The 16,183-nt window shown below is 37.1% G+C and overlaps 1 protein-coding gene across 5 annotated transcripts in view; it reads right to left on the bottom strand.

Annotated features, from left to right (window-relative positions):
- Window positions 1–16,183, bottom strand: part of LOC106084428 (tyrosine-protein phosphatase Lar) — a 710,785-nt gene that overhangs the window by 368,099 nt on the left and 326,503 nt on the right. The window lies entirely within an intron of this gene.

Below are 16,183 nucleotides of genomic sequence, written 5' to 3'. Positions count from 1 at the left end.
CATGGATGTCGAAAAGCCCAACTTAAGCCACTGTGACAAGTTTCAGTGAAATGGGATTATAAATACGCCTTTTATGGGGCCAAGACTTTAAATCGAGATATCGGTCTATACAGCAGCTATATCCAAATCTGGACCGATCTGAGCCACATTGAAGAAAAATGTCGAAGAGTCCAACACAACCGACTGTACCAAATTTCGGCGGCATCGGACAATAAATTCGCCTCTTTGTGGGCGAAAGACCTCAAATCGAGAGACCGGTCTATATGGCAGCAATATCCAAATCTGGACCGATCTGCGTCAAATTGAAGAAGAATGTAGAAAAGCCTAACTTAACTCACTGTGTCAAATTTAAGTGAAATCGGATTATAAATGCGCCTTTTAAGGGCCCAAAACCATAAATCAAAAGATCGGTATATATGGCAGCTATATCCAAATCTGGACCGATCTGAGCCAAATTGCAGAAAGTTGTCGAAGGGCCTAACGCAACTCACTGTCCCAAATTTCGGCGAAGTCAGGCAATAAATGCGCCTTTTATGGGCCCAAAACCTTATATCGAAAGATCGGTCCATATGGCAGCTATATCCAAATCTGGACCGATCTGGACCAAGTTGCAGAAAAATGTCGAAGAACCTAACACAACTCACTGTCCCAAATTTTGACAAAATCATGCGCCTTTTATGGGCCCAATTTTGTAATAAAAAATTGCCTATTTTGAAGGACATTTAGCACCCGTTTAATTTGACACATCTTATTCAGATTTCAATTAAAACCCATCTTAAATATGTTCTGTAAAAGAAAAAATATTAAAATGTTAGCAATTTTTTCAAAAAAAGACTAATCAATGAAAATACTATATTGGCCAAAAAAGGAAAAAAAATACACTTTTTCATATTTGTAGACTTTAAAAAGTGTAACTTTTAACTGAATAATCAGATGTGGACACTTGTTGCGGCAAAGTTGCTGTAAACTTTGCACGAGGTTCGGTCTTTGCGAAAGGCGTTTATTGGTATGTGAGAAGTTTGAGTTTTGCGCCTAAACGGAATGATCCTGGGCACATTTGTATTTGCATAAGGTGTAGCATCTTTCCGCGAGAGGTCTTTGCAATCCTAAAAGCACTGGGGTCTATGTAGGAGTGGCTACGCAATGGGACTGACATGATTTACGTAGACAGTGGGGCGGTGGTGAAGTCTTTGCCTTCGGGCCCACGAGAGGTCGAACCGGCGGGAGATGCAAAGAATTTCTTTGATCTAAGGGAAACAATGTAAGGCTCTGCTGTGTACCGGACCATAAACGGGTGGCGGTCGACAAGTTAGCCAGAAATGGATTGCTGATCCCTTCCATGTTCGTATGGGTCTGAACGGGTGTAGAGTCTTTCAGGCAAAAGTCTACGGCATTCTAATTGCATTGGTATGAGTTTTATGTATGAGCAGCTAACCGATCGGATTGTCAGGCGGGGTAGAAGGCATTGGCATCGGGCTCATGTGTGAGACTGGTTAGAAGATGCAAAGAGTTTCTTCGGATCATGGGGCTGTCAGACTCTGCTGGCTCTCAGGCCATCATGAAGTCATGACCGACTTTTTGATGGCCTGGGAGCCATAAAATGGATGAATGAACTCTCCCTTAGGCGAGCTTCTAGGTTGAATACACCCTTTTAAGGAAAACTGCGGCAATGAGGCTTCTAGAAAGTATGTATTTTTTAGGCTGAGGTTAACAAGATCCTAAAAGCATACGAACTGTCTGCAGGAGATGAAGCCTTTGGCGTCGGGCCAATGTTGCGTCGAGACTGGTTCGTAAATACATATGGTTTCATCGAACCAAGGACAGACTATCAGGCTGTGCTAGGTTTCGGTATATCAAGTTGTTGCAGCTTACGAGCTAGCAGGAAATTGGTCGCTGAATACTACACTACGCAAAAAGCTGAGGCTTTTTTGGATAACCGAGCAAAAAATAATTGAGCAGGATTGCAGCTTCATCATGTGGTCGAGTGTTTCGCAAAACAGAACTTTACTTTTCTCGGGGCTGAGAAGCATAGCTTAAGTGAGCAGTGTTGCAGGACAGCCTACATCATGTGGTCGAATGTTTTACTTTACTTTACTTATCACGGGGTTAAGAAGCATAGCTTAAGGCTGCTGATAGGAGTCCTATGCAACACACTGTGGGAAAGCATTGAAAAAAAAAAAAAATAGTAAAATATCTGGCGTTTGAGAGCTAAACATATATCCCTTTGAAATTTAGATGATATCCATGTTAGATCATGTCCATAATTGTAAAACTCTAGGAGGTCCGTGCGCCTCTTGGCGGGCCCCCAACCTGGTCAACTCGGCATTTAGAAAACTTATGCGGGCTGCCAAATCTAAATTTGTGGTCCGATTTCCAAAATCAACCAGAAGCATTGCAAGAGCTACCAATGCATCCAGAAAAAGTCACAGTTTGGTGTGGTTTATGGGTTGGTGGCATCATTGGACCGTACTTCTTTAAAAACGATGCGAATCGTAACGTAACTGTGAATAACGAGCGATATCATGAGATGATATCCAACTTTTTCAGCCAAAAATTCAAGAGCTTGACTAGCATCAAATGTGGTTTCAACAAGACGGTGCTACATGCCGCACAGCACCCGTAACAATGGACTTATTAAGAGACGAGTTCGGTAAACATTATATTTCACGTTCCGGACCGATCAATTGGCCGCCTAGATCGTACGCCTTACGACTATTTTTTGTGGGGCTATGTTAAAGCTCATGTCTATACAGACAAGCCCGCTTCTATTGACGCATTGGAAGACAACATTCAAGCATTTATTCGTGAGATACCCCTAGACATGTTGGAAAGAGTATGTCAAAATTGGACTTAGCAGATAGACCACTTTAGATGCAGTCACGGTCAATTTTTATATGAAATAATCTTCAAGCGTTAAATTAAATGGACCGTACAATCTATTAAAATAAATATTTCATGCATTTTTCTGAATTTTATGTGCTTTGTTTGAAAAACTTCCCTATTGCTCGCTATATGTGCTATAAGTCCTTCAAAAAATCGCCCTTTTTTAATGAGTGTAGTCCAATTAAAGTTTAAGCTCTATGATAAGGGGCTTCCCTATTTATGTCGGGTCCGAACGGCGTGCGCGTAGTGACACCACTTGGTAGAGAAGTTTTAACATGGCAGGATGCCTCTCAAATGTAGCAAGCATTAGTAAGGGGATAATCACCGATGAAAATTTTTTGGATGTCAACGCCTTGATTTGAACCCAGACATTGATTTAAACACAATGTCTGGGTTAAGTAAGGACTACTATACGAAATATGAAAAATGAGTTACACGGCATATCAAATCGGTGAAGGCAACGAAAACAAGAAAAGACGTGCGTTCGGCGGCACCAAATCGTAGACTCTGCAAAAAATTTACACAAAATTAACTTCGTTGAAGGGCATAATTTTATGGCACGTTCCAAATTTCTGCCAATCAAGGCATACATTAAAGATTCTAGGAACCGCAGAAGGCTGTTCGAGAGATCGGTTCTTTGGGAGCTATATCGGGTTATATACCGATTTGGACTATACTCGGCAAGAGTTTTATAAGTCGTAACAGATCCACTAAGTGCAAAATTTCCCAATCGGATAACAACTGCGGCTTCTAAATGCTCAAGAAGTCCAGTCAAAGACCACATTATATGGGAGCTATATCCAAATATGAACCGATAAGGCCCCCAGAAGCATCTGTAAACATTTTCGAGCTGCTAGTTTTACGCTTGCGATCAATTTCCACAGACCTACCGAAAGATTGACTAGAATGTCGAGACGATTAAGAATAGTTATACTTTATGAGGTCGAAGATAAATTTTTCGCGGTGTTGCAAACAGAATGACTAGATTAATATACGTCCATCCTGTGGTGGTGGGGATAATAATTACAATAAATATCTGAATTGAATTAAAATGTTTAATTGTATGGCCTACTTTAAGGCTACCCTTTAGCAAAACTTCCATAAACTAGAGCCAATGTATGAAATCTGGATATTGAATTTATATCCGGATGGATATTGATGGATTTTAATCAGATCCTTATGAAAGCAAAAAAAGTCAAAAATATTTATAAAATTATTATTAAAGTTAATGAAAACAATTTTATTGCCCACTTTTAGGCTCTGCATAGGATTAATTTAAGAACCTACATTTTTGGGCTCGATTTTTTTGGCAAGCTTATCTGCAAATTAAACCTAAATGCAGACATTAGGCCTAAACACTTTCCCCATGTTAAGTAACTAATGCATTTCTGCTGTTCTCATCATTTTCCATGTCCTTAATGTGCATTTAGGCAAAAAAAAAACGACATTACAATGTGAAAAGGCACACATTTGAGGCAAATTAAAATTAAAGACCATAAATTAAGAAAAAACGCACACACATAAACAATCTAAAATCAACTTCAACACTCATTTCACTAATGCCAACTAGTTTTATGTCAATTAGCACATGAATTGCCGAATGGTAATTTTAGAGTATCCCTTAAATGTGAACTGTATGGTTGAGTTCGTTGCAAAAATAGACAAGGAGCCATCAAATGACAGAGGCATACCGAAATTAAATGAAACATTTAAAAAGCCCACCATTCAGCGAAGGTAACGAAACGTTGGTAAATTAAATGAAATGCAATGAAGCTGTGGTGTAAATCGAGGGTAATTTATAAGGCTGGGAAATTATAATTTCAAAAGGGACAACATGAAAGAACAACAATGATGTTTTAAAATCAGAAGCCTTCAATAATTCTAGAGAATCGTTACTAAATTCTTAGAACATAAATTTTAAATATTTTAAAAAAATGTTCCTTTAATCTTAAGTCTGACTTTTTTTTGCTTGCCTTCAAATGACTATTAGTAGCTGTTCAACCTGATTATGAAACTACAGCTGCATACCACCAAGCTCTTACCTAGCAAATGCATTTCAATTTAAGTGTGTGGAAGGTAAACCAAATGCAGGCAGATGGCCAGCGCCAAAAAGTCCAGGGCTTGTGGCAAGCCAATGTTTCCACGTAGCAGCCACCAGAGACTGCTGTTCCCCGAAAACCCCAAACCCCAGAAAACAGACACTAAATACATTAGTGCCAAATATAGAGAACAAAAATTGTTGGCCAGCTTGCAACAATAACTTAGTGAACTCAACGAGGGCCACAGATACATGGTACATATTATATTAAAATATTAGGGTGTGCAGAGAAAATTTTGCAGTAAATTAATGATAAAAATAAACGTTGATGACTTTTCCCAATTATAGTTTTATTCAATGCAGTATATTAAACGAATTTTAAGCGAGCTCGGCATACTTGTGTGCAGGCCGTGGTCTGCCGCTAACAGTGGTATCACAATCTACCAAAAATTATAGGTAAAACAAGTAAGTAAGCAGACCGCCTGACGAAACTCACAAATGTCTTGTCGTTCGGGCTCGCAATTTCGATCTAAGACCCAATAAAATATGTTCGTTATAACGTTCGTAGTCGGATCGTCCGTCCTTCTGTCGGAATCACGATGTCGTTCTAACGGGTATTTCTATTCGCTTAAAATTATGCAAAGAAGCTTTTTATAGCTGTAGCACGTTAGGGTGTTCATATTTGCACCCCTACTATAAGCAGTATCTCCTTATTTTTTTGCCAGATTGTACAGAAATTTTGTATTGCAGATACATGTAATTGAGATCATTTTGTGTTAAGATTATTAAACTGAGTAAAAATCCTCAACGATGTTAAGAAAATGCTTTGTTATACAAATTTACATTTTTTGACAACAAAGTTCTCGTTATAGACTCAAATTGCGTTACCATCCTATTTAAAATATTTTACAACATAGAATCATTGAAGCAAAACAACTTTTAAACATATTTCAAATTTAAATTAAATTGGCATAAAACAGGATTTGTTTGATGCTATTTGCCATTGGTATTGTTGCCTTTCTCTTCATTCCTGGTTAAAATGAGGTTGGAATCCTTTTTGTTTTCATTCTATGTTAATGGAAAATACATAGACATGAGTACCAGCATATACGGTGGTAGACAGTGAATGTTTCCAGGATGTTTAGATCATTATAAAGGACGGCAACCAAAAACAAAACAAAAAAAAAAAATACCAACACACATGCACTAACCAATATTCGATTAAATAGGAACACCAGACATAAATTTCAAAACAAAAAACTCACCACAAGAGTTGGTTGGTTGGTGCTCTGTGCTCAGTTGGATTCCTTTGCTTATTCAAATTGGTGTGAATATGATTTCCAGGTTTTGTCATACAAACTTTATTACCGTTAAAGACAAACAATTTAAATTTGGAGACAAAATATGTACCGGGGCAAAATTCACTTGAACCACAAATCCATTTACTGGTCATTTTGTTTGTATGGTTTTTACCGAAAAGAATATTACTTTCCATAAGGCTTTCATACAGAGCATGTTGCTGAAAATGTTCCCAAGCAACTGTTGCCGAGCAACTTTTCAGTTAAAAATGTTTTAAATCGAATATTTATGTCAACAATGTTGCCTACGAAATTTTCTAAAAAAAATGTTGCTTTAAAACAAATGTGCAATGCAACATTATATTTAAAAAAAAAAAATATTTCAAAGCAATTTTCTATAGAAAATTTAACAGAAGAAATTTTTTATAACAAATGTTGCAGAGCAAATTTTTAAATAAAAAACTAGCTGAACCGGGCCCACTCCGCTGCGCCTTCTTTAACTCTCTAGTATCTCTTTAGGTTGACGACACTTCGCCCTGAATTGAGTTTTTTGCATAAGGGAGAGAGTCCGTCCCCTTACGATATCGAAAAATTATACAATATAAGCTATGTTTCCTTTCAGACCACCCAAACACAATATGCGAATATTTCGAGAAAATCGGTTCTGCCGTTTTTCAGTCTATACGGAACAAACAAACCTAGTCGCATATATCCGTGATTGGCTATGTGCCCATTTTGGGGAGTTTCTGTGGGGGTGGGGTGACGACCTATATTTCGACATGAATTTGTATCCCCGATTCGTTATCTACTCCCGCATACTTTTCATTTGATACCCATATTGTCCTTATCGGTCCGCTTTTTATTTTGGGTGGTGTTTTTGGGGTAAAGGTGGAGGGTCCGCCCGCTTCCGTTATCAATATATTATACAGCCTATTCCTACTTCCTGACCATATTCGTAATGTACTCCCGAATACCTTTCATTTGAGTCCCATATTGTCATGATCGTCAAATAAACCTATTGTAAGGGGTTTTGGGGCTGGGGTGGCCTACAGGTACTTGGACCCAACTTTTATTGTGAAATTCGTACCTTACTCTTGAATACCTTTCATTTGAATCCCATATTGTCCCGATCGGTCCACTTTTATTTTCGGGTAGAACTTTCCGCCCCATCCCGATATCAAAAGTTATATAGCCTATGTTTGCTTCCAGACCAACCTACACAATCTGTGAAAATTTCTGGGAAATCAGTTCAGTCGTTTTAGAGTCTACACGGAACAAACAAACAAACACAAATTGAATTTTATATATAAGATGTAGCAGAGCAAATTCGAAAATCCTATGGGGGATCCAGATTGTGAGGAGACGAGGCCATTACTGAAAGGAAATAAGTAGGAGGTCAGTATATCTATTAGTATCATGACGGAACACATAGGATTACGAGCTCACTTATGTAAAATCGGTGTGGCAAGTGATAGCATGTGTAGGCCATGCGGGGAAGATGATGAGACGTTACGGCATTTCCTTTGTCATTACCCGGCTTTCGCGTCCAACAGATACCGGCACTTAGGTGGGGACACTATACCAGACATGAACCAACTGTGGAGAGTAGCATGAAAAACAGTTAAGGATTTTGCACGGAATTCCTAAGTCATATTTTCTTTTTCGAGGTTACTTTTTTTGTATGTAGAGCGCACAAGAAGCCGATTACTTAGCTCAGCAAATATTGCAGTGCAAGTTTTTTATAACAAATATGCAGAGCAATTTTTTATAACAAATATTACAGAGCAAATTTTTATATATAAAATGTTGCAAATCTAATTTTTATATAAACAATGTAGCAGGAAATGTTGCAGAGAAATTTTCTATAGAAAAGGCTGGACAGCAAATTTTTTAAACAAATGTTGCAAAGGCATTTTTTTATAACAAATGTTGCGGGGCAAATTTTTCTATAAAAGATGTAGCAAAGAAAATTTTCTATAACAAATACTGCAAGGCCAATTTTCTGTAGCAAATGTTGTAGAGCAAAATTTTCTATGGTAAATGTTGCAGAGCAAATTTTCTTAAGCAAATGTTGCAGAACAAATTTTTTGTAGCAAATGTTGCAGAACAAATTTTTTATAGAAACTGTTGCAGAGCTAATTTTCTTCACAAAATGTTTACGAACAAATTTGTTATAGAAAATACTGTTAAGCAAATTTTTATTAGAAAATTTAAAAATTTTGGGAGCAAATCTGTTTTAGAAAACGTTGCGGACAAATTTTGGAAAGCAAATTTACTATGGAACTTGTAACAGAGCAAATTTTCTATAAAAAATGATGGAGAGCAAATTTTCTAAAGAAAATATTACGGAGCCAATCTTTTATACAAAATACTGCAAGGAAAATTTTTAATAATGATGCAAGACAAATTTTCTGTAGCAAATGTTGCAGAACAAATTTTTTATAGAAACTGTTGCAGAGCAAATTTTTTTAAGAAAATGTTGCCGAGCAAATTTATTATAGTAAATATAGAAAATTCCGCTGAGCAAATTTTTATAAGAAAATTTAAAAATTTTGGGAGCAAATCTTCTGTAGAAAACGTTGCGGACAAAATTGGAAGGGCAAATTATGTATACAACTTGTTTTAGAGTAAATTTTTCATTAAAAAATGATGCAGCAAAATTTTTAAAGAAAATTATACGGAGCCAATTTTCTATAAAAAATACTGCAAAGTATATGTAGCCTTCTATCTAAAATATTGATAAGTAATTTTTTATAGAAAATGTTGCCAAGCAAATATTTTTTAAGAAATGTTGCTGAGCGAATTTCTATAGCAAATGTTGCAAATCAGATTTTTTATAGAATCTGTTGCTGACATTTGACAAGCAAATTTTCTATGGAAAATGTTGCTGAGTAAATTTTCTATAGAAAAGTTGCTGGGAAATTTCATTATAAAAATTTTATTGAGCAATATTTCTATCGAAAAATTGTTTATGTGTTAATGTTGCCTAACAAATTCCTTACAGAATATGTTTCGCAGTTTATTTGCTACCAACAATTTTTGCTCAGATGATTGAAAGGACGTCCTTTAAAAAACTGATAAACTGTTCAACTCTTACCCGATTAAAGTTACATCTCCTTAGTAAATAATTCTGTTCAAGACGTACCTGAAAGAAAAGAATTAAAATCATTAATTACATTTTATACTAATCAAGTTGAAAAATCACATAGGATTATATGAAAATGTTTGCAACATTTTATTGAGACACATAAATTTCTGGTAGCTTACTTTAGATTTCTCTTGATAACAAACTTTTCACAGCCTTAATATGTGTGACCAAACCCATTCATCTTTCAAATTATTGTGAAACAAAATCTGCCATGAAACGCTACAGCAGCATTTGGTGGTCCACTCAAATGGACACTTAGTGTTCTGATGAAGTACCATGTTAGCAATACTGGTCTCATATCCTTTCTACACACTAACACTCCTACATATATGGCTGTGAGCGCTCCTATGGGATAGGAGACCACATGCATTTCAATTAACTCTACGCATACCAAGTTGGCACAATAAACAAAAACATTTTTGCTAACGCACACACTCGCACAGCTATGGCAAATAAAGCATTTTAGCAAAGTAGAAACGCATTCATGTACGCAAAAAAGGCAAACTTCGGAAAATGTATACAATAGGATGAATCGTTAAAAAAATTTTCATATTTTGATCAATCATGTTAAAATATTCTTTTTTAATTGAATGTTTATGGCCGTTTATTTATTATCTCTGATTGTTGTTGTTCAACTGTGACCGAACAACCCGGTTTTTTAATTTGCCTAGCATAGATAATTTTCTGATATTTTTTTAAGTTTTGAAAAAAAAAAACGTAAAAATAAAAGTCAGCAGATCTATATTTTATTGGAGTGCAACCCTTTCGTTTAATGCGAAAGCAAACATAGAGAACAGTTTTTTCTCCCCTTACTTTAGCTGCTCACATGCACTACTTGCATCTGTGTCCTGGGGATCCTTTTAATGTTTACTTTGGCATTTACACACATATTTTTTTTTTTTTTTTTTTTTTGCTACATTTTGTATGAACTTGCGGAGTCATTACTTGCTCGCTGATATTTCGTGGTGTTTGAACATATTTCACACAATCCTTGTGGCAAAAGTGTAAAATTGAAAAATTGCAATGAAATAGCAACAGCAGCGGCAACAGTAGAAACAACAGACTGTCGCTATCGGCATCATCGACAACAGCTACCAGTAACAATAACAAATACTTCAAATAGACCAAACACCAAAGATCAACATAATTTTTTACAACAATTTCATGTTGCTATTTGTTTTTTTTTCATTCTTGGGGCATTAAAACTGAGCGGAAATGTAAAATATTACAATCTTTGTGCTAAAGCTCAATGAAGACTTTGGGGGCAATGAATGTTATTGCCAATTTTGATGTTCAACATAAAATTGTCCGTACAGTTAGGATTCTTGAATTTTTATATGTAATGAATGACATTCTATATCATCAGAAACAATTTTCAAGGCCCCCTATTTTCTTAGTAGTTGAAGCATTACCTAAAACTATGCTTTAATTTTTTCTAGACGAATGTAGAATAGATTTCCAAGCGCCTCGATCTATTGCGCTCCTTCTGCAATCTCTGACACTCAGTTGCAAGATATCTTCTCCATTTGGTCACTTCATCGGAGTTTTGGTCTTCCGTTTATGAGTGTTCTATCGAGTTTTCTAATAAGGATTTGATAACTATTAAAAAAAAACGCAAACCACTTGAAATTTTTTAAAACTTTATTATCGGCTTAAAGTTTAAACAAAACATTTATGAATGATACTCGATTTCGTTAATATGGCCAACGACGTTTGCATCTGTCAATACGTTGGACAAAATTTTCGATGACACGGCCACACATTTCAGCTGAAACGTTCCCTGTTTCCCGTTCAAAGTTAGCTCTGAGCTCTTCCAATGTCGTCGGCTTGACGACATTGGAACCCCAATGACTTGACGTAACCCCACAGAAAATAGTGTAGAGGCGTTAAATCGAACGAACGAGGTGGCCCATTTCTTGAGCTAACACACTCATCGAATATACTTTTCAATAAATCGATTGTAACGTGTGCTTTGTGGCTTCTGGCACCGTTCTGTTGAAACCACATGTGGTCCAAATCTATATCTTCTAAATCAGGCCAAAAATAATCAATGTGCATGTTGCAATAGCGTTGTCCATTCACGGTAACGTGAAGATTGGCATTGTCGACGAAGAAGCATGACCCAATGACGCCGCTGGCATGCAAACCGCACCAAATAGATATTTTTTGTGGATGAGGTGTTGATTCGTAAAGCACATGCGGATTTTCACCTGACCACTACTGTGGTACAGGTTATTATAACTTAGTGAATTTGTTTGTAACACCCAGAAGGAATCACTTTCTAATTTGATTTAGCTATGTCCATCTGTCTGACCATGCTAATTTGTGTACAATGTAAAAATAGCAATTTTCATCCGATCGTCTTCAAATTGCGCAAAAGCATTTTCTTGGATCTAGAGACGAAGCTTGTTAAAATTATACCTCCCATATATACAGGGTGGCTGATGAAAGCCGCTACCAAAAAAAAATGTAATAACTTTTTTTCTATTTAATAATAATAATTTAATAATTAATTTAATTAATTAATTAATTAATTTAATTAATAATAATTTAATAATTAATTTAATAATTTAATTTAACATGAATAAAAGAAAAATGTATTCCATACACCGAAAAAAAAATGTAGCAATATTCATCATTGTAGCAATATTCATCAGCCACCCTGTATGTTCGCCCGATTTGCAATAATTTGGTCATTTGTTAACCGTTTCACACAAAAATTGGCACAAAGGATTCCCTTATGAATTCCTTTGAAGCAATCCCGGTATTGCTATTGAATTTAATAGAATCGGTTCAGATTTAGATATAGCTCCCATATATATTTTCGCCCGATTTTGAATAAAACTCAATAACTTAGTAATTTGTTAACTGATCTTCACAAAATTGGGCACGAAGGTTTTTCTTATAACTCTTCCCATATGTATGCATCTACCGATTTTTACTTTTAAGGCCTTTGCTAAACCATTTATCAATCGATCTTTCCACAATACAAGTATATACAGATTTTGATCGAATTTATACATATCAAATTTAAGCAAATTTGAAATTCGTCGACTTAGCTTATATATCCAATGCTGCAATTGCTTCTTCCGGTGACCGACCCATAGTGTCGATGTCGCCAGCATAGGCAGGTAGCATATGTTCTCTTTTTGAGTAGTGTGCCATACTTATTCATTCATACTTGTCGTATAATCTTCTTATGTAGGATATAAAAGAGATCTCATCGTAGGCGGGCTCCCTGTTTCCCTATTTTAATTGAGGAGCGTATATCAGAAAGCGTCGTATTTTAAAGTAGTATCAGTTTGGCAAGTTTATTAAACTCAGACATGGCTTGAAATACCTTTGAAAGTTTAGGGTCGTCGAAGGCGAAAAAAGATGATAATAATGGATTTGTCCTTTTCGGATTTTTTCCAGAATTTGGTGCAGTGTAAATAGCTGTTCTATGGATGCATACTAAATCCAAGGCCACAATGATAGTCCTTTAGACTTTAGTCTTTGCCATGGAGAGAAAAGTTATTCCTCTGTAGTTGGCACATACTCTCTTGTCCCCTTTCTTGTGTACGGGACATAGTGTGATAAGGTTGCAATCATCGAGTATAGGTTCTTCTAGCCAGATGGAGGAGACGAGCTGATGCATACGCTTTATCAGCGTTTCGCCTACGTAAACAGTTCAGCCGCCAACCCATCGGTTCCTGTTGCCTTATTCTTTTTCAACCAGGATACTGCTAAGTGAACCTCGTTGTAACTGGTTGGTATACATTCTATACCATCATCAGCGATTGATTCTATGGTAACCTCAAGGATATCCAGCAGCTGGCAAAAGTATTCTTTCCAGATTTCGTTATTTGTCTCTGCAGGAGGATGTGCCTGTACCAATGCCATCGGTTTGATGTTTGATTTTTTGATAGAATTTTCGCACTTAATTTTGGCTCCTAAACATGTCAATTCGCTCCCACTCACGTATTTCCTTCTTCTTCTTGAGGAAGAGACGTTACTCCTCCTTTCTTTTTTCCGATACCGATATCGAGACAGGGAGCTTTCTTTAAGCAATTGGGTCGGCCTAGAGGAGTATTCCGTTGCCACCTCTTGTGTTTGCAGCTTTCCGATGTCCAGCTTCCGATTCTCGCAAACTAAAACGGGTTCGAATCTTTGCTGCAACAAGTTAATGATCCGAATCCATGTTCGCCCTCGGATCGATCGTACATTATTTAACACTTGTTTGAGTGAATTCATTCCATCTATCACAACATGATCTATTTGGTTTTTCGTCTTTTGATCGGCCGACAAACATGTGGCATTGTGAATCCTGCGATGTTGTAATCTGGTGCTGCTAACGACCATGTTCTTTGCCGCGGCGATGTCTATTAGACTCAATTCAATTTACCATGGGTTCCTTGGGGGAAACTTTCGGTACCCAACGGATGTTGCGGCTCTTTCCATGAAATGGCAATGGTTAGCCATTGCGGAGCTATTCTATCGGGTAAGGGAGTACTTTCTTCAATCTTCAATTGGGTCAGCCTAGTGGAGTGGCTAGCCTCTCATCCACCGGAGTTAACCTGGAGACAAGGTGTTTCAGTCTCCGATCAATCACAAATCCACAGCCAAATGCATGCTTCGTTTCATGGCAGCTATAATATAGGGCGTCGCCTCTCGGTGTTGTTGTGGAGCCATTCTTCACAATCACACTTCCTGTCTACCCTGTACTTCACCAATATATCCGCCAGTGCGTTTACCTTGCCCTTTATATAAAGAGTTCGGACATTTCGGGTGCAGATACGGAAGTCATGGTCCTTAAAACCTTTGCGGAGGTCATCAACATAGGGTGTATCCGTTTTAAACTTTATTTGTGTTTCATAGTAATTTTCGTTCTACGGGTGAACTCGTGGAATATTTTAGCTCACTACCTTTAACGGATGTTGAAGATAGCTACCCAGATAATACGAGTATCACGCGGAGCTTCTTGTCCAGAAGACCACAGGAAGATCAAGATAAGCCCGGATTATGCCAAGTCAAAACCAATCAGAACATTTGCTTGGTTTCCAACATTTCCAAGATCTCCAAATCATCTCAATGTTTTAATTTATATTTGAAAATTTCATAGTCACTAGAGATATGCCTCACAAAAACCGTGTCAAACCTTTGACTACTGGAAGAAAATATTTCCCAGTCCCGGTTTACTTTAACACCATACATAAAAGCCTCATACACATCGTCACCCACTTGCAAGAAGTACGTATGACACTTCAAGCAAACCAAAACGAAAAAGCTCAGCGACCATGGAAACCATGTAAGCACTCAGTAAGTGGCCAAACTTCAGACCTTGTTATTGGTGCTGGTGTTGATAGGAAGTGTTGTAGTCACGGTCTTAGAATGACATGTGGTTTGAGCTTGGCCAACAATAAAACCATATGCCATTATGAATCTTTACAGTTTAAGAAAGTACTTCCAAAGTAATTGAAACACAAGACTGTGATTAAAGAAGAAAGTACGAAGGATAGGAAAGGAAATTAGCACACCGGGCGTTTTATTAACCCATTTTTGGTTATTTCATACATATGCAAAAGCAAGGATAAGCAAGAGGGATATGGAAAGGGTTACTTCCAGGTAGGTTAGGATAGTATGGATCATTAACTGATATAAAGATTTGGCCTTCAACTGCATTGAGCTGAAGAAAGCTGAAGTTTTCACTACCTTATTCCTTATACCTTCCACCATGGGATGGGGTATATTAATTGCGTCCACCCGATTTTAACTTATCAACATATTGATCTGAGATCCTATCCCTGTATCGTATTTGGATATGTTTCTATTTAAGACTAGATAAAATCTTATTTATAAGCTGATTGGATAAAAAACCTCACGAACAAAATGATTTTAAAATTTTTATTGCAGCAGTTTGGGGTATGTTTTAAAGGCACTGCAAGAACACAAGTTTTAGAGCCACTCATATATGAAACATTACATAAATCATCAAACACACAAGGAAGTTAAAAATTCACGTGGATTAATCTTAGTCGGCGATTGTCCTTGTTGTGGCAGAAATTATATAAGTCTTGCATAACTTTCACAACACTGATTGTTTAGGGAAATGTTGTTTGGAGAGTCATCTTTTTTTCAGTGGTTCTCCAAGATTTTGGGAGATTTGGGTAATCATTCAGAGCTTTAGATAGTTCTTCGAAATCCTTAGTGCGGAACAACTAATGATCATTCCATGAGAGGGAAATTAAAGAACAGATTTTACGCAATTTGTTCAGAGTTTCAGGCATCAGAATAAACGCGGGAGGATTGTGTATTGCAGATATTTGGGATCTACCTAAACTTTACAAAAAAGATCCAACACTTCTCAGTCAAGCGACGGAAGATACGAATGAGGTGGAGTGTTATGTCAAGTCATGTCATCTATCCAGCCCCCCGTTTACTTAATTTCAGTTTTACCATTGCTGAAGGCTGCTTTCAATTGGTCACAATTGCTCTTTAAATCCTGCACAAAGAATGATTTAGTCGACCCATGGAGCTCATCGCCCATAACAACTCTAAGAACGCGATCCAGCACATGGTGCTGGCGAGTGTTGAATTTGGATCGGACATTTGCTGCAGTCGAACTATACAGCCTGTCTGTTCGCCAGTATTCACGCATTTTATATCGGCAACAATGATCACAATTGATGCCCATATGATGATCTCATCTAACACCTTCTGTAGTCCTTCTGCTATTCTGTTCTCAAGGAGTTTGTCGTCAAAGTGCTTGCCCCTCTTCTCCGTGCTTACCAAGTAATCCTTCATACGAGTAGCTTTCTTTTAGATAGCCTTGTGGAT

Source organism: Stomoxys calcitrans, chromosome 3 (genome assembly GCF_963082655.1).
Source record: "Stomoxys calcitrans chromosome 3, idStoCalc2.1, whole genome shotgun sequence".
In the NCBI taxonomy this organism is placed as follows: Eukaryota; Metazoa; Arthropoda; class Insecta; order Diptera; family Muscidae; genus Stomoxys; species Stomoxys calcitrans.
The sequence above is the reverse complement of the archived record's forward strand: the minus strand, read 5'-3'. Positions and strand labels throughout refer to the sequence as shown.